This window comes from Vespula vulgaris, chromosome 18 (genome assembly GCF_905475345.1).
Source record: "Vespula vulgaris chromosome 18, iyVesVulg1.1, whole genome shotgun sequence".
NCBI lineage: Eukaryota > Metazoa > Arthropoda > Insecta > Hymenoptera > Vespidae > Vespula > Vespula vulgaris.
The window spans coordinates 4,537,939-4,561,283 of record NC_066603.1 but is presented as its reverse complement, the minus strand read 5'-3'; the positions used below and the strand labels follow the sequence as shown (position 1 = coordinate 4,561,283).

The following is a 23,345-nucleotide window of genomic DNA, read 5'->3' as shown; positions in this document are numbered from 1 at the left end:
GCAACCCAGACGCAACCCAGACGCAACCCAGACGCAACCCAGACGCAACCCAGACGCAACCCAGACGCAACCCAGACGCAACCCAGACGCAACCCAGACGCAACCCAGACGCAACCCAGACGCAACCCAGACGCAACCCAGACGCAACCCAGACGCAACCCAGACGCAACCCAGACGCAACCCAGACGCAACCCAGACGCAACCCAGACGCAACCCAGACGCAACCCAGACGCAACCCAGACGCAACCCAGACAGAACCTCGGACACAACCTTCAGACACAACCTCGGACACAACCTTCAGACACAACCTCGGACACAACCTCGGACACAACCTCGGACACAACCTCGGACACAACCTCGGACACAACCTCGGACACAACCTTCAGACACAACCTCGGACACAACCTCGGACACAACCTCGGACACAACCTCGGACACAACCTTCAGACACAACCTCGGACACAACCTCGGACACAACCTTCAGACACAACCTTCAGACACAACCTCGGACACAACCTCGGACACAACCTTCAGACACAACCTCGGACACAACCTTGGACACAACCTTCAGACACAACCTTCAGACACAACCTCGGACACAACCTTCAGACACAACCTCGGACACAACCTCGGACACAACCTCGGACACAACCTCGGACACAACCTCGGACACAACCTCGGACACAACCTTCAGACACAACCTCGGACACAACCTCGGACACAACCTTCAGACACAACCTTCAGACACAACCTCGGACACAACCTTCAGACACAACCTCGGACACAACCTTCAGACACAACCTCGGACACAACCTTCAGACACAACCTCGGACACAACCTTCAGACACAACCTCGGACACAACCTTCAGACACAACCTCGGACACAACCTTCAGACACAACCTCGGACACAACCTTCAGACACAACCTCGGACACAACCTTCAGACACAACGTCGGACACAACCTTCAGACACAACCTCGGACACAACCTCGGACACAACCTCGGACACAACCTCGGACACAACCTTCAGACACAACCTCGGACACAACCTTCAGACACAACCTCGGACACAACCTCGGACACAACCTCGGACACAACCTCGGACACAACCTTCAGACACAACCTCGGACACAACCTTCGGACTAAACTTTTTACACAACTTCTACAGAATTTTCTCACAAGTTGTACGTATCTTTCACATAAGTCTCACACAACTTTTACACACATATTGGACTTCTTTCAAACAACGTTTTCTCAACTCTCATACAGTTCTTACACGTCTCTCTTACAATCTTTCCGCAGCTTATGACGCATAATTTAACATGAAACAGAAGAAAGTCTGGTAGAGTACTGATCGCAAATCAGACGTAACGCAAGTGGAATGTCATTGCTTCTCAGTCGCTTCTCTTACACAATAAAGACACAGGCTTGACGTAACCTTTTTCTCTTTAAGCGATTATTCGAAGGTGTCGTATAAATGATCAATCACAAACATTCCTATTCTGATGTCTACTTATAGCTTCTCCTGTGTTTAATATTATATAATAAAATCAGACAAATATCATGCAAAAAATTAGACAAATATTATATATTAAAATAAAACAAATATTATACAATAAAATCGGCAAATAGTATACAATAAAGTCAGACAAATATTATACTGTAGAATCAGACTAACACTGATTACTCGGAAATTACGGAGTCCCACTACCTGTTTCAGAAACCGGCCGATAGATGTACTCTACGCTCTCATTTTTACGTACACACGTTCACAGGCATATGGCGGTGCCCCTAGGATTATGCAAATATGTTGTCATTTTTCGATTCCAAGTAATATTAAGAAAAATAAGCTGGGCATTACAGATAAACAGGAAATTATGCGTGCTTGCTAGGAGATATGAAATACCTATTAATTACCTAAGAGAGAGGAACATAAGAAAAATAATTACTCCACGTCACTGGATGGATTCGACACCATTTGTGTGGAATTACGTTGATCCACTGTAAACCAACGTAATACGAACTACAATTTTTGCAAAATTTGCTAGGGTACATAGAGACGAGCTTTATGGAAATGCTGATGGTTCCGCCGATTTTTCGATAATAACGCATACGCCACACGGTACATGCTTTTTATCAAATAATCACGTTAATATTTAGGATTAGTAAGTTGATGGAATAAGATACCCTGGAAATTACACGAACATCAACGAATGATGCAAAATTAACAAAATTTTGACAAGCATTAGGTAAAAACATATTTATTCGCTTATGCGGACACTATGACGTTTCACCTGACACTTGGAGGCCACCTAGATACGTTCTAGGATTGACGAAAAACTTGGGAATTGACGGCAAGTCAGGGACATCAGACGGACGTTGCGGACGTCAGGGACGTCAGACGGACGTCACGGCGTTGATACGGTCATCAGTGACACCACGGACCTGTGACAGAAATTAAGGCGTCGTTTCTATCATCTGTGACGTCACAGATCTCTGAGTGACATTACGGCGTTGTTTCTATCATCTGTGACGTCACGGAACTGACAGCAATAACGGCGTTTTTTCTATCATTTGTGACGTCACGGACATGTGACAGAAGTTACGGCGTTGTTTCTATCATCTCTGACGTCACGGACCTGTGACAGAGATTACGGCGTTGTTTCTATCATCTGTGACGTCACGGACCTGTGACAGAAATTACGGCGATGTTTCTATCATCTATGACGTCACGGACCTGTGACAGAATTTACGGCGTTGTTTCTATCATCTATGACGTCACGGACCTGTGACAGAAGTTACGGCGTTGTTTCTATCATCTCTGACGTCACGGACCTGTGACAGAGATTACGGCGTTGTTTCTATCATCTGTGACGTCACGGACCTGTGACAGAAATTACGGCGTTGTTTCTATCATCTGTGACGTCACGGACCTGTGACAGAAATTACGGCGTTGTTTCTATCATCTGTGACGTCACAGATCTATTAGAGATGTTACGGCGTTGTTTTTCTATCATCTGTGACGTCACGGACCTGTGACAGAATTTACGGCGTAGTTTCTATCATCTACGACGTCACGGACCTGTGACAGAAATTACGGCGTTGTTTCTATCATCTGTGACGTCACGGACCTGTGACAGAAATTACGGCGTTGTTTCTATCATCTGTGACGTCACGGACCTGTGACAGAAATTACGGCGTTGTTTCTATCATCTGTGACGTCACAGATCTATTAGAGATGTTACGGCGTTGTTTTTCTATCATCTGTGACGTCACGGACCTGTGACAGAATTTACGGCGTAGTTTCTATCATCTACGACGTCACGGACCTGTGACAGAAATTACGGCGTTGTTTCTATCATCTCTGACGTCACGGACCTGTGACAGAGATTACGGCGTTGTTTCTATCATCTGTGACGTCACGGACCTGTGACAGAAATTACGGCGTTGTTTCTATCATCTGTGACGTCACAGATCTATTAGAGATGTTACGGCGTTGTTTTTCTATCATCTGTGACGTCACGGACCTGTGACAGAATTTACGGCGTAGTTTCTATCATCTACGACGTCACGGACCTGTGACAGAAATTACGGCGTTGTTTCTATCATCTGTGACGTCACGGACCTGTGACAGAAATTACGGCGTTGTTTCTATCATCTGTGACGTCACGGACCTGTGACAGAAATTACGGCGTTGTTTCTATCATCTGTGACGTCACGGACCTGTGACAGAAATTACGGCGTTGTTTCTATCATCTGTGACGTCACGGACCTGTGACAGAAATTACGGCGTTGTTTCGACCATCTGTGACGTCACAGATCTATTAGAGCCGTTACTGCGTTGTTTTTCTATCATCTGTGACGTCACGGACCTGTGACAGAAATTACGGCGTTGTTTCTATCATCTGTGACGTCACGGACATGTGACAGAAATTACGGCGTTGTTTCTATCATCTGTGACGTCACGGACCTGTGACAGAAATTACGGCGTTGTTTCGACCATCTGTGACGTCACAGATCTATTAGAGCCGTTACTGCGTTGTTTTTCTATCATCTGTGACGTCACGGACCTGTGACAGAAATTACGGCGTTGTTTCTATCATCTGTGACGTCACGGACCTGTGACAGAAATTACGGCGTTGTTTCTATCATCTGTGACGTCACGGACCTGTGACAGAAATTACGGCGTTGTTTCGACCATCTGTGACGTCACAGATCTATTAGAGCCGTTACTGCGTTGTTTTTCTATCATCTGTGACGTCACGGACCTGTGACAGAAATTACGGCGTTGTTTCTATCATCTGTGACGTCACGGACATGTGACAGAAATTACGGCGTTGTTTCTATCATCTGTGACGTCACGGACCTGTGACAGAAATTACGGCGTTGTTTCGACCATCTGTGACGTCACAGATCTATTAGAGCCGTTACTGCGTTGTTTTTCTATCATCTGTGACGTCACGGACCTGTGACAGAAATTACGGCGTTGTTTCTATCATCTGTGACGTCACGGACATGTGACAGAAATTACGGCGTTGTTTCTATCATCTGTGACGTCACGGACCTGTGACAGAAATTACGGCGTTGTTTCTATCATCTGTGACGTCACGGACCTGTGACAGAAATTACGGCGTTGTTTCGACCATCTGTGACGTCACGGACCTGTGACAGAAATTACGGCGTTGTTTCGACCATCTGTGACGTCACAGATCTATTAGAGCCGTTACGGCGTTGTTTTTCTATCATCTGTGTCGTCACGGACATGTGACAGAAATTACGGCGTTGTTTCTATCATCTGTGACGTCACGGACATGTGACAGAAATTACGGCGTTTTTTCTATCATCTGTGACGTCACAGATCTATTAGAGCCGTTACTGCGTTGTTTTTCTATCATCTGTGACGTCACGGACCTGTGACAGAAATTACGGCGTTGTTTCGACCATCTGTGACGTCACGGACCTGTGACAGAAATTACGGCGTTGTTTCGACCATTTGTGACGTCACGGACCTGTGACAGAAATTACGGCTTTGTTTCTATCATCTGTGACGTCACGGACCTGTGACAGAAATTACGGCGTTGTTTCTATCATCTGTGACGTCACGGACCTGTGACAGAAGTTACGGCGTTGTTTCTATCATCTGTGACGTCACAGATCTATTAGAGACGTTACGGCGTTGTTTTTCTATCATCTGTGACGTCACGGACCTGTGACAGAAGTTACGGCGTTGTTTCTATCATCTGTGACGTCACCGATCTATTAGAGACGTTACGGCGTTGTTTTTCTATCATCTGTGACGTCACGGACCTGTGACAGAAGTTACGGCGTTGTTTCTATCATCTGTGACGTCACGGACATGTGACAGAAATTACGGCGTTGTTTCTATCATCTGTGACGTCACGGACTTGTGACAGAAATTACGACCTTTTTTTCTATCATCTGTGACGTCACAGATCTATTAGAGACGTTACGGCGTGGTTTTTCTATCATCTGTGACGTCACGGACCTGTGACAGAAATTACGGCGTTGTTTCTATCATCTGTGACGTCACGGACCTGTGACAGAAATTACGGCGTTGTTTCGACCATCTGTGACGTCACGGACCTATGACAGAAATTACGGCGTTGTTTCTATCATCTGTGACGTCACAGATCTATTAGAGATGTTACGGCGTTGTTTTTCTATCATCTGTGACGTCACGGACCTGTGACAGAAATTACGGCGTTGTTTCTATCATCTGTGACGTCACGGACCTGTGACAGAAATTACGGCGTTGTTTCTATCATCTGTGACGTCACGGATCTATTACAGACGTGACGGCGTTGTTTTTCTATCATCTGTGACGTCACGGACCTGTGACAGAAATTACGGCGTTGTTTCTATCATCTGTGACGTCACGGATCTATTAGAGACGTGACGGCGTTGTTTTTCTATCATCTGTGACGTCACGGACCTGTGACAGAAATTACGGCGTTGTTTCTATCATCTGTGACGTCACGGACCTGTGACAGAAATTACGGCGTTCTTTCGACCATCTGTGACGTCACGGACCTGTGACAGAAATTACGGTGTTGTTTTTATCATCTGTGACGTCACGGATCTATTAGAGACGTTACGGCGTTGTTTTTCTATCATCTGTGACGTCACGGATCTCTGACAGAAGTTACGGTGTTGTTTCTATCATCTGTGACGTCACGGATCTATTAGAGACGTGACGGCGTTGTTTTTCTATCATCTGTGACGTCACGGACCTGTGACAGAAATTACGGCGTTGTTTCTATCATCTGTGACGTCACCGATCCATTAGAGACGTTACGGCGTTGTTTTTTATCATCTGTGACGTCACGGACCTGTGACAGAAATTACGGCGTTGTTTCTATCATCTGTGACGTCACGGACTTGTGACAGAAATTACGGCGTTGTTTCTATCATCTGTGACGTCACGGACTTGTGACAGAAATTACGGCGTTGTTTCTATCATCTGTGACGTCACGGACATGTGACAGAAATTACGGCGTTGTTTCTATCATCTGTGACGTCACGGATCTATTAGAGACGTGACGGCGTTGTTTTTCTATCATCTGTGACGTCACGGACCTGTGACAGAAATTACGGCGTTGTTTCTATCATATGTGACGTCACGGACCTGTGACAGAAGTTACGGCGTTGTTTCTATCATCTGTGACGTCACGGACCAGTGACAGAAATTACGGTGTTGTTTCTATCATCTGTGACGTCACAGATCTATTAGATACGTTACGGCGTTGTTTTTTTATCATCTGTGACGTCACGGACCTGTGACAGAAATTACGGCGTTGTTTCTATCATCTGTGACGTCACGGACTTGTGACAGAAATTACGGCGTTGTTTCTATCATCTGTGACGTCACGGACTTGTGACAGAAATTACGGCGTTGTTTCTATCATCTGTGACGTCACGGACATGTGACAGAAATTACGGCGTTTTTTCTATCATCTGTGACGTCACAGATCTATTAGAGACGTTACGGCGTTGTTTTTCTATCATCTGTGACGTCACGGACCTGTGACAGAAATTACGGCGTTGTTTCTATCATCTGTGACGTCACGGACCTGTGACAGAAATTACGGCGTTGTTTCGACCATCTGTGACGTCACGGACCTGTGACAGAAATTACGGCGTTGTTTCTGTCATCTGTGACGTCACGGACGTGTGACAGAAATTACGGCGTTGTTTCTATCATCTGTGACGTCACGGACCTGTGACAGAAGTTACGGCGTTGTTTATATCATCTGTGACGTCACAGATCTATTAGAGACGTTACGGCGTGGTCCTTCTATCATCTGTGACGTCACGGACCTGTGACAGAAATTACGGCGTTGTTTCTATCATCTGTGACGTCACGGACTTGTGACAGAAATTACGGCGTTGTTTCTATCATCTGTGACGTCACGGACTTGTGACAGAAATTACGGCGTTGTTTCTATCATCTGTGACGTCACGGACATGTGACAGAAATTACGGCGTTGTTTCTATCATCTGTGACGTCACGGATCTATTAGAGACGTGACGGCGTTGTTTTTCTATCATCTGTGACGTCACGGACCTGTGACAGAAATTACGGCGTTGTTTCTATCATCTGTGACGTCACCGATCCATTAGAGACGTTACGGCGTTGTTTTTCTATCATCTGTGACGTCACGGACCTGTAACAGAAATTACGGCGTTGTTTCTATCATCTGTGACGTCACGGACCTGTAACAGAAATTACGGCGTTGTTTCTATCATCTGTGACGTCACGGATCTGTGACAGAAATTACGGCGTTGTTTCTATCATCTGTGACGTCACGGACCTGTGACAGAAGTTACGGCGTTGTTTCTATCATCTGTGACGTCACGGACCTGTGACAGAAATTACGGTGTTGTTTCTATCATCTGTGACGTCACAGATCTATTAGATACGTTACGGCGTTGTTTTTTTATCATCTGTGACGTCACGGACCTGTGACAGAAATTACGGCGTTGTTTCTATCATCTGTGACGTCACGGACTTGTGACAGAAATTACGGCGTTGTTTCTATCATCTGTGACGTCACGGACTTGTGACAGAAATTACGGCGTTGTTTCTATCATCTGTGACGTCACGGACATGTGACAGAAATTACGGCGTTGTTTCTATCATCTGTGACGTCACGGACTTGTGACAGAAATTACGGCGTTGTTTCTATCATCTGTGACGTCACGGACATGTGACAGAAATTACGGCGTTTTTTCTATCATCTGTGACGTCACAGATCTATTAGAGACGTTACGGCGTTGTTTTTCTATCATCTGTGACGTCACGGACCTGTGACAGAAATTACGGCGTTGTTTCTATCATCTGTGACGTCACGGACCTGTGACAGAAATTACGGCGTTGTTTCGACCATCTGTGACGTCACGGACCTGTGACAGAAATTACGGCGTTGTTTCTGTCATCTGTGACGTCACGGACCTGTGACAGAAATTACGGCGTTGCTTATATCATCTGTGACGTCACAGATCTATTAGAGACGTTACGGCGTTGTTTTTATATCATCTGTGACGTCACGGACCTGTGACAGAAATTACGGCCTTGTTTCTATCATCTGTGACGTCACGGACCTGTGACAGAAGTTACGGCGTTGTTTCTATCATCTGTGACGTCACGGACCTGTGACAGAAATTACGGCGTTGTTTCTATCATCTGTGACGTCACAGATCTATTAGAGACGTTACGGCGTTGTTTTTCTATCATCTGTGACGTCACGGACCTGTGACAGAAATTACGGCGTTGTTTCTATCATCTGTGACGTCACGGACCTGTGACAGAAATTACGGCGTTGTTTCTATCATCTGTGACGTCACCGATCCATTAGAGACGTTACGGTGTTGTTTTTCTATCATCTGTGACGTCACGGACCTTTGACAGGAATTACGGCGTTGTTTCTATCATCTGTGACGTCACAGATCTATTAGAGCCGTTACGGCATTGTTTTTCTATCATCTGTGACGTCACGGACCTGTAACAGAAATTACGGCGTTGTTCCTATCATCTGTGACGTCACAGATCTATTAGAGACGTTACGGCGTTGTTTTTCTGTCATCTGTGACGTCACGGATCTATTAGAGACGTGACGGCGTTGTTTTTCTATCATCTGTGACGTCACGGACCTGTGACAGAAATTACGGCGTTGTTTCTATCATCTGTGACGTCACCGATCCATTAGAGACGTGACGGCGTTGTTTTTCTATCATCTGTGACGTCACGGACCTGTGACAGAAATTACGGCGTTGTTTCTATCATCTGTGACGTCACCGATCCATTAGATACGTTACGGTGTTGTTTTTCTATCATCTGTGACGTCACGGACCTTTGACAGGAATTACGGCGTTGTTTCTATCATCTGTGACGTCACAGATCTATTAGAGCCGTTACGGCATTGTTTTTCTATCATCTGTGACGTCACGGACCTGTAACAGAAATTACGGCGTTGTTCCTATCATCTGTGACGTCACGGACCTGTGACAGAAATTACGGCGTTGTTTCTATCATCTGTGACGTCACGGACCTGTGACAGGAGTTACGGCGTTGTTTTTCTATCATCTGTGACGTCACAGATCTCTGAGATAAGTTACAGCGTTGTTTCGATCATCTATGACGTCACGGACCTGTGACAGAAATTACGGCGTTGTTTCTATCATCTGTGACGTCACGGACCTGTGACAGAAATTACGGCGTTGTTTCTATCATCTGTGACGTCACGGACCTGTGACAGAAATTACGGCGTTGTTTCTATCATCTGTGACGTCACAGATCTATTAGAGACGTTACGGCGTTGTTTTTCTATCATCTGTGACGTCACGGACCTGTGACAGAAATTACGGCGTTGTTTCTATCATCTGTGACGTCACGGACCTGTGACAGAAGTTACGGCGTTGTTTATATCATCTGTGACGTCACAGATCTATTAGAGACGTTACGGCGTTGTTTTTCTATCATCTGTGACGTCACGGACCTGTTACAGAAGTTACGGCCTTGTTTCGATCATCTGTGACGTCACGGACCTGTGACAGGAGTTACGGCGTTGTTTTTCTATCATCTGTGACGTCACAGATCTCTGAGAGACGTTACAGCGTTGTTTCGATCATCTATGACGTCACGGTCCTGTGACAGAAGTTACGGCCTTGTTTCGATCATCTGTGACGTCACGGACCTGTGACAGACTTTACGGCGTTGTTTCCATCATATGTGACGTCGCGGACCTGTGACAGACGTTACGGCGTTGTTTCGATCATCTGTGACGTCACGGACCTGTGACAGACGTTACGGCGTTGTTACGGACGTTACGGCGTTGTTTCCAGCATCTGTGACGTCACGGACCTGTGACAGACGTTAAGGTGTTGTTATGGACGTCAGGGACTTCAGACGGACATTACGGCGTTGTTACGGTCGTCACGGACGTGTGACAGACGTTACGGCGTTATTTCGATCATCTGTGATGTCACGGAGCTGTGACAGACGTTACGGCGATGTTACGGACGTTACGGATGTTCGACAGACGTTTCGGATGTTCGAGTGAGGTTACGGCACTCTTACGGACGTAAGACAGACGTTATGGATGTTCGAGTGATGTTACGGCACTTTTACGGACGTTAGGTAGTTGCGGCGATATTACGGACGTTATGGAAGTTCGAGTGAGGTTAGAGCACTCTTACGGACGTTACAGCGGTTTACTGAAACTATAGCACCTAGAAGAACGGGACCGGACTCATGGGTGAGCTCTCGTTGCGCCCTCTAGGCGGATTTTTTTTTGTCCAGATCGGACCAATCATGTACGAGTGAAGTCTACAAACGATCTATATATAGTTTGGAAATTCTTCAGTCAACGCCATCTATGAGTCAATGGAAAATCTTTCCAATCAACTACTTGTACGCTAATGGCGTAATGTATAATTGGAATTGAATTATTTCTGGATTTACAAAGAAAAACAGCAAGACTTGCCGCAGCCAAAAGTATATCAACCGCTTTTATAGCTTCGCAAAAGAAAGAATCATCATCCTGGACAATCAAGAACCAATGGATCAGATTTTTTTCACCAAAACATTTTTGTATGCATTGAAAAAGGTCAGTTTTTATTTCACGTTGCATGACACACATAGCTATAACTTTTATTAATTTCTTTTTATTGTAGAAGTCAAAGTTACTTCTATGAAAGAATTACGAAACTTCTTAATTTCTGTTATCGTATTTTGTTGGAGATAGTTCTTGATCGATAAAAAAAGAGGCTATACGCGAAGCGTGTGACGTACAGTATGAAGAAAAGAATTGTGAAGCTGTGACAGATGAATGTCCAAAAAATAATCTTTTATAGGACCAAATCTTTCTGTAATAATTGGAGCATTTAAACCCGCAAAAATTGTCGGTATGTTTCCATCGTATATATTTCCATTTTAAACTATGCATTAACTTTCAAAAACCAGAAATAGCTACGTTACTTATTAGGTATTCCCAGAGGTTTGAAAAAACTTGTTTCCTCAAAAATGAAGAGTCTACGGTACACAGAACTTATATATTATATTATATAGAAATCCTTGGAATGCGCCACTTCTGAGTCTATTAAAAGTCTTTACAATCAATTACTTACCATACATGGCAGTAGTGTAATATAAATTTGAATGGAATTATTTCAGGACTTAGAAAGGTATCATAATCGGATATATGTATAATCGTCTTTAATATGAATGGGTTTTTGATATAATTGTACTTTGGACGGCTCATGCTTCCTTATCGAGTGCCTCTTTGTCAAGAGCTAACAAAGTTTCATTTCAATTTAATCTCGATATCGTTCTTTGTTTTATTTCAATAATCGATTCGTTTACCCTTTCTCTCTCTCTCTCTCTCTATATATATATATATATAGTATATAATACATAACAGAAATGAGTAACTAAGGGTTTACAAAAAAACATTATCATATACATATTCATATACGCCTCAATGCAATTACGACTTACATCTTGCATCGAAAAATGACAATAGTCGACTATAATTAGTGAATTTCTTAATCAGTGGTATTACATCTTACGTTGATACATTTATGAAGAGCTTTGTTATCTACGGCCAGTTGAAAGGCACTTTAACTATTAACCGAGGTATTGAAATCTTTTATGAAAAGTCTTAACGTTAACGACAAACGAATAAAAGATTGTATTAGAGTTTAATTCGATATCTTCCATTGTATCTTCCAATATAATAATGTAAAGTTTATTAACGAGAAGTAGAATCATATATCTAATTAAAAATAAACAACTAATAGATTTCGTTCCATTACAAAGATACATATACATACATTTATGCGTACACATTAAAAGTATTGCTAATAAAAAATCAATGGAATTATAGAAAACATTTCATTCTAAATTGATGCCGACAATAACAAATACCCTTCAATAATGTGTAATTTTTTCTTTTTCTATTAAGTATTAATTTCTTTGTTAATCAATTTAAACATTTTTAGTTCATAATGAATTCTATCAATAACAATATCAGATATTTAATTTTGGCTCATTGCAGAAGAAAGGTTGCTCATTACTGTCTACACAATATAATAAACCTCAAGCAATACCCAAGAAAAGACTACTATATACTTTGTGTATGTGTGCGTGGGTGTGTATATTATGTATCTAGTTATGTACATATGTATCTATTTACAAACGTATGTTTATATGGGATCTTCCAACATTCCACCTTGGTGGTTGCCGAAAGACTGATCTCATACGATATTCGACAGAAAGTAAATAACATAAGGTGTATTTAGATATTTCACCTTATATAGAAACATATAAACATTGTAATAATTTTTGCTTTGTATATGTCAGCTAGTAAATGGTATAAACATTCTCTTTTTCTTTCAGTGTAATAATATTATATATATATATATATATATATATATATATATATATATATATTAAAATTTTTATAATTTAATTAGTTAATTAATCAAAATCATAAAATAAAAGAAAGCAACAGGAATAGAAAAATACGAGACCTCATCGAAAACTCCGTTTGTTAGAAAACAATGTACTTTCATCTCTCTCTCTCTCTCTCTCTCTCTTCCTCGCTCTGTTTTGCTATTTTTTTCTTAATTTTTCTGTATGCACGTGTACGCGTATGTACGTAATACGTATATGCCTTTTAACAAAGGTAATATCGTTTGGTATCGATATATTTTATATATAGAAAGATCGTCGACGATCGAACGTGATGCGTGTACCTGATCGTGACACCCTTATTTCAATATTGTAAATTTAATTTGTCAACGAGGTATAAATTCTATATTCATTTAAATACACATACCTTGATATGTGTATGAATAATGCATATTAATCATAATACGCATTAAATGACACGTTTAAATGAAATCCCACATTAAAATTTACATTGTACTAGATACATATACTACATAAGAACAAGAAAGCAAAATTGAATATACCAAGATACTTTATTCTTCTTCTTCTTCTTCTTCTGCATATTATTGTTGTTGTTATTATTGTTATTATTATCCTTATTGTATTTAGAAATCTATCATAATTGAAGATATTGGGAAATAAAGATGAGATTTCTTTCTTATTCTTCTTATCTGTTTTTTTTTTCTTTTTCTTTTCTTTTATATGAGTAATAAGAAATATAAGGTATCATAATCAGATACATATGTAATCTTCTTTAATTTGAATGGGTTTATGATATAATTGTACTTTGGACGTCTAATGCTTCCTTATCGAATGCCTTTTTGTCAAGAGCTAACAAAGTTTCTTTTCAATTTAATCTCGATATCGTTCTTTGTTTTATTCAAATTCTCGATTCGTTTACCCTTTCTTTCTCTCTCTCTCTCTCTCTCTCTCTCTCTGTATATATATATACATATTATATATAATATATATATATATATATATCTGTATATATCTCAATCTGTATCAGAAATAAACTCAGGGTTTATAAAAAAACATTATCATATACATATTCATATACGCCTCAATGCAATTACGACTTACATCTTGCATCGAAAAATGACAATAGTCGACTATAATTAGTGAATTTCTTAATCAGTGGTATTACATCTTACGTTGATACATTTGTGAAGAGTTTTGTTATCTACGGCCAGTTGAAAGGCATTTTAACTATTAACCGAAGTATTGAAATCTTTTATCAAAAGTCTTAACGTTAACGACAAACGAATAAAAGATTGTATTAGAGTTTAATTCGATATCTTCCATTGTATCTTCCAATATAATAATGTAAAGTTTATTAACGAGAAGTAGAATCATATATCTAATTAAAAATAAACAACTAATAGATTTCGTTCCATTACACAAATGTATATACATACATTTATGCATACACATTAAAAGTATTGCTAATAAAAAATCAATGGAATTATAGAAAACATTTCATTGTAAATTGATGCCGACAATAACAAATACCCTTCAATAATGTGTAATTTTTTCTTTTTCTATTAAGTATTAATTTCTTTGTTAATCAATTTAAACATTTTTAGTTCATAATGAATTCTATCAATAACAATATCAGATATTTAATTTTGGCTCATTGCAGAAGAAAGGTTGCTCATTACTGTCTACACAATATAATAAACCTCAAGCAATACCCAAGGAAAGACTACTATATACTTTGTGTATGTGTGCGTGGGTGTGTATATTATGTATCTAGTTATGTACATATGTATCTATTTACAAACGTATGTTTATATGGGATCTTCCAACATTCCACCTTGGTGGTTGCCGAAAGACTGATCTCATACGATATTCGACAGAAAGTACATAACATAAGGTGTATTTAGATATTTCACCTTATATAGAAACATAAACATTGTAATAATTTTTGCTTTGTATATGTCAGCTAGTAAATGGTATAAACATTCTCTTTTTCTTTCAGTGTAATAATATTATATATATATATATATATATATATATATATATATATATATTAAAATTTTTATAATTTAATTAGTTAATTAATCAAAATCAAAAAATAAAAGAAAGCAACAGGAATAGAAAAATACGAGACCTCATCGAAAACTCCGTTTGTTAGAAAACAATGTACTTTCATCTCTCTCTCTCTCTCTCTCTCTCTTCCTCGCTCTGTTTTGCTATTTTTTTCTTAATTTTTCTGTATGCACGTGTACGCGTATGTACGTAATACGTATATGCCTTTTAACAAATGTAATATCGTTTGGTATCGATATATTTTATATATAGAAAGATCGTCGACGATCGAACGTGATGCGTGTACCTGATCGTGACACCCTTATTTCAATATTGTAAATTTAATGTGTCAACGAGGTATAAATTCTATATTCATTTAAATACACATACCTTGATATGTGTATGAATAATGCATATTAATCATAATACGCATTAAATGACACGTTTAAATGAAATCCCACATTAAAATTTACATTGTACTAGATACATATACTACATAAGAACAAGAAAGCAAAATTGAATATACCAAGATACTTTATTCTTCTTCTTCTTCTTCTTCTGCATATTATTGTTGTTGTTATTATTGTTATTATTATCCTTATTGTATTTAGAAATCTATCATAATTGAAGATATTGGGAAATAAAGATGAGATTTCTTTCTTATTCTTCTTATCTGTTTTTTTTTTCTTTTTCTTTTCTTTTATATAAATAATAAGAAATATAAGGTATCATAATCAGATACATATGTAATCTTCTTTAATTTGAATGGGTTTTTGATATAATTGTACTTTGGACGCCTAATGCTTCCTTATCGAATGCCTTTTTGTCAAGAGCTAACAAAGTTTCTTTTCAATTTAATCTCGATATCGTTCTTTGTTTTATTCAAATTCTCCATTCGTTTACCCTTTCTTTCTCTCTCTCTCTCTCTCTCTCTGTATATATATATACATATTATATATAATATATATATATATATATATCTGTATATATCTCAATCTGTATCAGAAATAAACTCAGGGTTTATAAAAAAACATTATCATATACGTATTCATCTGCGTATCAATGCAAATACGACTTACATCTTGCATCGAAAAATGACAATAGTCGACTATAATTAGTGAATTTCTTAATCAGTGGTATTACATCTTACGTTGATACATTTGTGAAGAGCTTTGTTATCTACGGCCAGTTGAAAGGCATTTTAACTATTAACCGAAGTATTGAAATCTTTTATCAAAAGTCTTAACGTTAACGACAAACGAATAAAAGATTGTATTAGAGTTTAATTCGATATCTTCCATTGTATCTTCCAATATAATAATGTAAAGTTTATTAACGAGAAGTAGAATCATATATCTAATTAAAAATAAACAACTAATAGATTTCGTTCCATTACAAAGATATATATACATACATTTATGCGTACACATTAAAAGTATTGCTAATAAAAAATCAATAGGATTATAGAAAACATTTCATTGTAAATTGATGCCGAAAATAACAAATACCCTTCAATAATGTGTAATTTTTTCTTTTTCTATCAAGTATTAATTTCTTTTTAATCAATTTAAACATTTTTAGTTCATAATGTATCAATAACAATATCAGATATTTAATTTTGGCTCATTGCAGAACAAAGGTTGCTCGTTACTGTCCATACAATATAAGAAAATCTCAAGCAATACCCAAGAGAAAGACTACTGTATACTTTGTGTATGTGTGTGTGGGTGTGTATATTATGTATCTAGTTACGTACATATGTACATATACACATATGTATCTATTTACAAATGTATGTTTGTATGGGATCTTCCAACATTCCACCTCGGTGGTTGCCGAAAGACTGATCTCATACGATATTCGACAGAAAGTAAATAACATAAGTTGTATTTAGATATTTCAGCTTATATAGAAACAAATAAACATTGTAATAAGGTTTGCTTTCTATACGTCAGGTAATAAATGCTATAAACATTCTCTTTTTCTTTCAGTGTAATATATATATATATATATATATATATATATATATTAAAATTTTTATAATTTAATTAGTCAATTAATCAAAATCAAAAAATAAAAGAAAGCAACAGGAATAGAAAAATACGAGACCTCATCGAATACTCCGTTCGTTAGGACAGACGTCCTTCCTCGTAAACAATGAACTTTCATCTCTCTCTCTCTCTCTCTCTTCCTCGCTCTATTTTGCTATTTTTTTCTTAATTTTTTTGTATGCACGTGTACGCGTATGTACGTAATACGTATATGCCTTTCAACAAATGTAATATCGTTTGGTATCGATATATTTTATATATAGAAAGATCGTCGACGATCGAACGTGATGCGTGTACCTGATCGTGACACCCTTATTTCAATATTGTAAATTTAATTTGTCAACGAGGTATAAATTCTATATTCATTTAAATACACATACATTGATATGTGTATGAATAATGCATATTAATCATAATACGCATTAAATGAAACGTTTAAATAAAATCCCACATTAAAATTTACATTGTACTAGATACATATACTACATAAGAACAAGAAAGCAAAATTGAATATACCAAGATACTTTATTCTTCTTCTTCTTCTTCTTCTGACTATTATTGTTGTTGTTATTATTGTTATTATTATCCTTATTGTATTTAGAAATCTATCATAATTGAAGATATTGGGAAATAAAGATGAGATTTCTTTCTTATTCTTCTTAACTGTTTTTTTTTTTCTTTTTCTTTTCGTTTATATGAATAATAAGAAATATAAGGTATCATAATCAGATACATATGTAATCTTCTTTAATTTGAATGGGTTTTTGATATAATTGTACTTTGGACGCCTAATGCTTCCTTATCGAATGCCTTTTTGTCAAGAGCTAACAAAGTTTCTTTTCAATTTAATCTCGATATCGTTCTTTGTTTTATTCAAATTCTCGATTCGTTTACCCTTTCTTTCTCTCTCTCTCTCTCTCTCTCTCTCTTTCTCTCTCTGTATATATATATATACATATTATATATATATATATATATATATATATATATATATATATATATATATCTGTATATATCTCAATCTGTATCAGAAATAAACTCAGGCTTTATAAAAAAACATTATCATATACGTATTCATCTGCGTATCAATGCAAATACGACTTACATCTTGCATCGAAAAATGACAATAATCGACTATAATTAGTGAATTTCTTAATCAGTGGTATTACATCTTACGTTGATACATTTGTGAAGAGCTTTGTTATCTACGGCCAGTTGAAAGGCACTTTAACTATTAACCGAGGTATTGAAATCTTTTATCAAAAGTCTTAACGTTAACGACAAACGAATAAAAGATTGTATTAGAGTTTAATTCGATATCTTCCATTGTATCTTCCAATATAATAATGTAAAGTTTATTAACGAGAAGTAGAATCATATATCTAATTAAAAATAAACAACTAATAGATTTCGTTCCATTACAAAGATATATATACATACATTTATGCGTACACATTAAAAGTATTGCTAATAAAAAATCAATAGGATTATAGAAAACATTTCATTGTAAATTGATGCCGAAAATAACAAATACCCTTCAATAATGTGTAATTTTTTCTTTTTCTATCAAGTATTAATTTCTATTTAATCAATTTAAACATTTTTAGTTCATAATGAATTCTATCAATAACAATATCAGATATTTAAGTTTGGCTCATTGCAGAAGAAAGGTTGCTCGTTACTGTCTACACAATATAATAAATCTCAAGCAATACCCAAGGAAAGACTACTATATACTTTGTGTATGTGTGCGTGGGTGTGTATATTATGTATCTAGTTATGTACATATGTATCTATTTACAAACGTATGTTTATATGGGATCTTCCAACATTCCACCTTGGTGGTTGCCGAAAGACTGATCTCATACGATATTCGACAGAAAGTAAATAACATAAGGTGGATTTAGATATTTCAGCTTATAGAGAAACATATAAACATTGTAATAAGATTTGCTTTGTATACGTCAGCTAGTATATGGTATAAACATTCTCTTTTTCTTTCAGTGTAATAATATTATATATATATATATATATGAATATATATATATATTAAAATTTTTATAATTTAATTAGTTAATTAATCAAAATCAAAAAATAAAAGAAAGCAACAGGAATATAAAAATACGAGACCTCATCGAAAACTCCGTTTGTTAGGACAGACGTCCTTCCTCGTAAACAATGAACTTCCATCTCTCTCTCTCTCTCTCTCTTCCTCGCTCTATTTTGCTATTTTTTTCTTAATTTTTCTGTATGCACGTGTACGCGTATGTACGTAATACGTATATGCCTTTTAACAAATGTAATATCGTTTGGTATCGATATATTTTATATATAGAAAGATCGTCGACGATCGAACGTGATGCGTGTACCTGATCGTGACACCCTTATTTCAATATTGTAAATTTAATTTGTCAACGAGGTATAAACTCTATATTCATTTAAATACACATACATTGATATGTGTATGAATAATGCATATTAATCATAATACGCATTAAATGACACGTTTAAATGAAATCCCACATTAAAATTTACATTGTACTAGATACATATACTACATAAGAACAAGAAAGCAAAATTGAATATACCAAGATACTTTATTCTTCTTCTTCTTCTTCTTCTTCATATTTTGTTGTTGTTATTATTGTTATTATTATCCTTATTGTATTTAGAAATCTATCATAATTGAAGATATTGGGAAATAAAGATGAGATTTCTTTCTTATTCTTCATAACTGTTTTTTTTTCTTTTTCTCTTATTTTATATGAATAATAAGAAATATAAGGTATCATAATCAGATACATATGTAATCTTCTTTAATTTGAATGGGTCTTTGATATAATTGTACTTTGGAGGGCTAATGCTTCCTTATCGAATGCCTTTTTGTCAAGAGCTAACAAAGTTTCTTTTCAATTTAATCTCGATATCGTTCTTTGTTTTATTCAAATTCTCGATTCCTTTACCCTTTTTCTTTCTCTCTCTCTCTCTCTCTCTCTGTATTTATATATACATAATATATAATATATAATATATATATATATATATATATATATATATATATATATATATATATATATATATCTGTATATATCTCAATCTGTATCAGAAATGAGTAACTCAGGGTTTATAAAAAAACATTATCATATACGTATTCATCTGCGTATCAATGCAAATACGACTTACACCTTGCATCGAAAAATGACAATAGTCGACTATAATTAGTGAATTTCTTAATCAGTGGTATTACATCTTACGTTGATACATTTGTGAAGAGCGTTGTTATCTACGGCCATTTGAAAGGCATTTTAACTATTAACCGAAGAATTGAAATCTTTTATCAAAATTCTTAACGTTAACGACAAACGAATAAAAGATTGTATTAGAGTTTAATTCGATATCTTCCATTGTGTCTTCCAATATAATAATGAAAAGTTTATTATCGAGAAGTAGAATCATATATCTAATTAAAAATAAACAACTAATAGATTTCGGTCCATTACAAAAATATATATACATACATTTATGCGTACACATTAAAAGTATTGCTAATAAAAAATCAATGGTATTATAGAAAACATTTCATTGAAAATTGATGCCGAATATAACAAATACCCTTCAATAATGTGTAATTTTTTCTTTTTCTACCAAGTTTTATTTTCTTTTTAATCAACTTAAACATTTTTAGTTCATAATGTATCAATAACAATATCAGATATTTAATTTTGGCTCATTGCAGAAGAAAGGTTGCTCGTTACTGTCTGTACAATATAATAAATCTCAAGCAATACCCAAGGAAAGACTACTATATACTTTGTGTATGTGTGCGTGGGTGTGTATATTCTGTATCTAGTTATGTACATATGTATCTACTTACAAACGTATGTTTATACGGGATCTTCCAACATTCCACCTCGGTGGTTGCCGAAAGACTGATCTCATACGATATTCGATAGAAAGTAAATAACATAAGGTGGATTTAGATATTTCAGCTTATAGAGAAGCATATAAACATTGTAATAAGATTTGCTTTGTATACGTCAGCTAGTAAATGGTATAAACATTATCTTTTTCTTTCAGGGTAATAATATTATATATATATATATATATATATATATATATATATATATATTAAAATTTTTATAATTTAATTAGTTAATTAATCAAAATCAAAAAATAAAAGAAAGCAACAGGAATAGAAAAATACGAGACCTCATCGAAAACTCCGTTTGTTAGGACAGACGTCCTTCCTCGTAAACAATGAACTTTCATCTCTCTCTTTCTCTCTCTTCCTCGCTCTATTTTGCTATTTTTTTCTCAATTTTTCTGTATGCACGTGTATGCGTATGTACGTAATACGTATATGCCTTTTAACAAATGTAATATCGTTTGGTATCGATATATTTTATATATAGAAAGATCGTCGACGAACGAACGTGAGGCGTGTACCTGATCGTGACACCCTTATTTCAATATTGTAAATTTAATTTGTCAACGAGGTATAAATTCTATATTCATTTAAATACACATACATTGATATGTGTATGAATAATGCATATAAATCATAATACGCATTAAATGACACGTTTAAATAAAATCCCACATTAAAATTTACATTGTACTAGCTACATATACCACATAAGAACAAGAAAGCAAAATTGAATATACCAAGATACTTTGTTCTTCTTCTTCTTCTTCATATTATTGTTGTTATTATTATTGTTATTATTATTCTTATTGTCTTTATAAATCAATCATAATTGAAGATATTGGGAAATAAACATGAAATTTCTTTATTAATCTTCTTAACTGTTTTTTTTCTTCTTCTTTTCTTTTATATGAATAATAAGAAGTATAAGGTATCATAATAGGATACCTATGTAATCGTCTTTCATTTGAATAGGTCTTTGATATAATTGTACTTTGGACGGCTAATGCTTCCTTATCGAATGCCTTTTTGTCAAGAGCTAACAAAGTTTCTTTTCAATTTAATCTCGATATCGTTCTTTGTTTCATTCAAATTCTCGATTCGTTTACCATTTCTTTCTCTCTCTCTCTCTCTCTCTGTATATATATATACATATTATATATAATATATAATACATATATATATCTGTATATATCTGAATCTGTATCAGAAATGAGTAACTCAGGGTTTATAAAAAAACATTATCATATACGTATTCATGTACGTATCAATGCAATTACAACTTACATTTTGCATCGAAAAATGACAATAGTCGACTCTAATTAGTGAATTTCTTAATCACTGGTATTACATCTTACGTTGATACATTTGTGAAGAGCTTTGTTATCTACGGCCAGTTGAAACGCATTTTAACTATTAACCGAAGTATCGAAATCATTTATCAAAACTCGTAACTTTAACGACAAACGATTAAAAGATTGTATTAGAGTTTATTTCAATATCTTCCAATGTATCTTCCAATATAATAATGTAAAGTTTATTAACGAGAAATAGAATCATATATCTAATTAAAAATAAACAACTAATAGATTTCGTTCCATTACAAAAATATATATACATACATTTATGCGTACACATTAAAAGTATTGCTAATAAAAAATCAATGGAATTATAGAAAACATTTCATTGTAAATTGATGCCGAAAATAACAAATACCCTTCAATAATGTGTAATTTTTTCTTTTTCTATCAAGCATTAATTCCTTTTTTAATCAATATAAGCATTTTTAGTTCATAATGAATTCTATCAATAACAATATCAGATATTTAATTTTGGCTCATTGCAGAACAAAGGTTGCTCGTTACTGTCTATACAATATAATAAAATCTCAAGCAATACCCAAGAGAAAGACTACTATATACTTTGTGTATGAGTGTGTGGGTGTGTATATTGTGACTAGTTATGTACATATGTACATATATACATATCTATCTATTTACAAACGTATGTTCATACGGGATCTTTCAAGTTTCCAACTCAGTGGTTGCCGAAAGACTGATCTCATACGATATTCGACCAAAATTAAATAAGATAAGGTGTATTTAGATACTTCAGCTTATATAGAAACATATAAACATTGTAATAAGATTTGCTTTGTATACGTCCGCTAGTAAATGCTATAAACATTCTCTTTTTCTTTCAGGGTAATAATATTATATATATAGATATATATATATATATATATATATATATATATATATATTTAAATTTTTATAATTTAATTAGTTAATTAATCAAAATCAAAAAAATAAAAGAAAGCAACAGGAATAGAAAAATACGAGACCTCATCGAAAACTTCGTTCGTTAG

At 35.9% G+C, this 23,345-nt stretch overlaps 4 long non-coding RNA genes across 17 annotated transcripts in view; 1 reads left to right on the top strand and 3 right to left on the bottom strand.

Moving 5' to 3' along the window:
* Positions 1-268: 268 nt before the first annotated feature.
* On the bottom strand, positions 269-2,527 carry LOC127070365 (uncharacterized). Of its 9 annotated transcripts, none has more exons than XR_007784490.1 (4): positions 1,099-2,527; positions 665-938; positions 492-553; positions 269-356 (listed from the first exon to the last, which is right to left on the bottom strand). It is a non-coding gene; the product is annotated as an uncharacterized LOC127070365 (long non-coding RNA). The 9 variants fall into 9 exon arrangements; XR_007784493.1 differs by having other exon boundaries at positions 269-628; positions 739-801; positions 839-938; XR_007784487.1 differs by having other exon boundaries at positions 269-628; positions 726-938; positions 1,087-2,527.
* Positions 2,528-3,587: 1,060 nt separating this feature from the next.
* On the bottom strand, positions 3,588-10,905 carry LOC127070536 (uncharacterized). Of its 5 annotated transcripts, XR_007784562.1 has the most exons (4): positions 9,719-10,905; positions 7,586-7,734; positions 7,043-7,091; positions 5,125-5,307 (listed from the first exon to the last, which is right to left on the bottom strand). It is a non-coding gene; the product is annotated as an uncharacterized LOC127070536 (long non-coding RNA). The 5 variants fall into 5 exon arrangements; XR_007784563.1 differs by lacking the exons at positions 5,125-5,307; positions 7,043-7,091 and adding an exon at positions 3,588-3,772; XR_007784565.1 differs by lacking the exons at positions 5,125-5,307; positions 7,043-7,091 and adding an exon at positions 3,978-4,168.
* A 9-nt stretch (positions 10,906-10,914) lies between these two features.
* The window catches only part of LOC127070533 (uncharacterized), a 33,379-nt gene continuing 20,948 nt past the window's right edge, over positions 10,915-23,345 (top strand). The window contains exons 1-4 of one of the 2 annotated variants that reach the window (XR_007784559.1): positions 10,924-11,126; positions 11,194-11,424; positions 11,505-11,703; positions 14,613-14,888. This is a non-coding gene — a long non-coding RNA (uncharacterized LOC127070533). Of the gene's footprint in view, positions 11,127-11,193; positions 11,425-11,504; positions 11,704-14,612; positions 14,889-23,345 lie in introns of those variants that run through there. The other variant, XR_007784558.1, reaches the window with a different exon arrangement.
* On the bottom strand, positions 15,117-21,646 carry LOC127070537 (uncharacterized). The gene is made up of 2 exons (XR_007784567.1): positions 21,499-21,646; positions 15,117-15,308 (listed from the first exon to the last, which is right to left on the bottom strand). It is a non-coding gene; the product is annotated as an uncharacterized LOC127070537 (long non-coding RNA).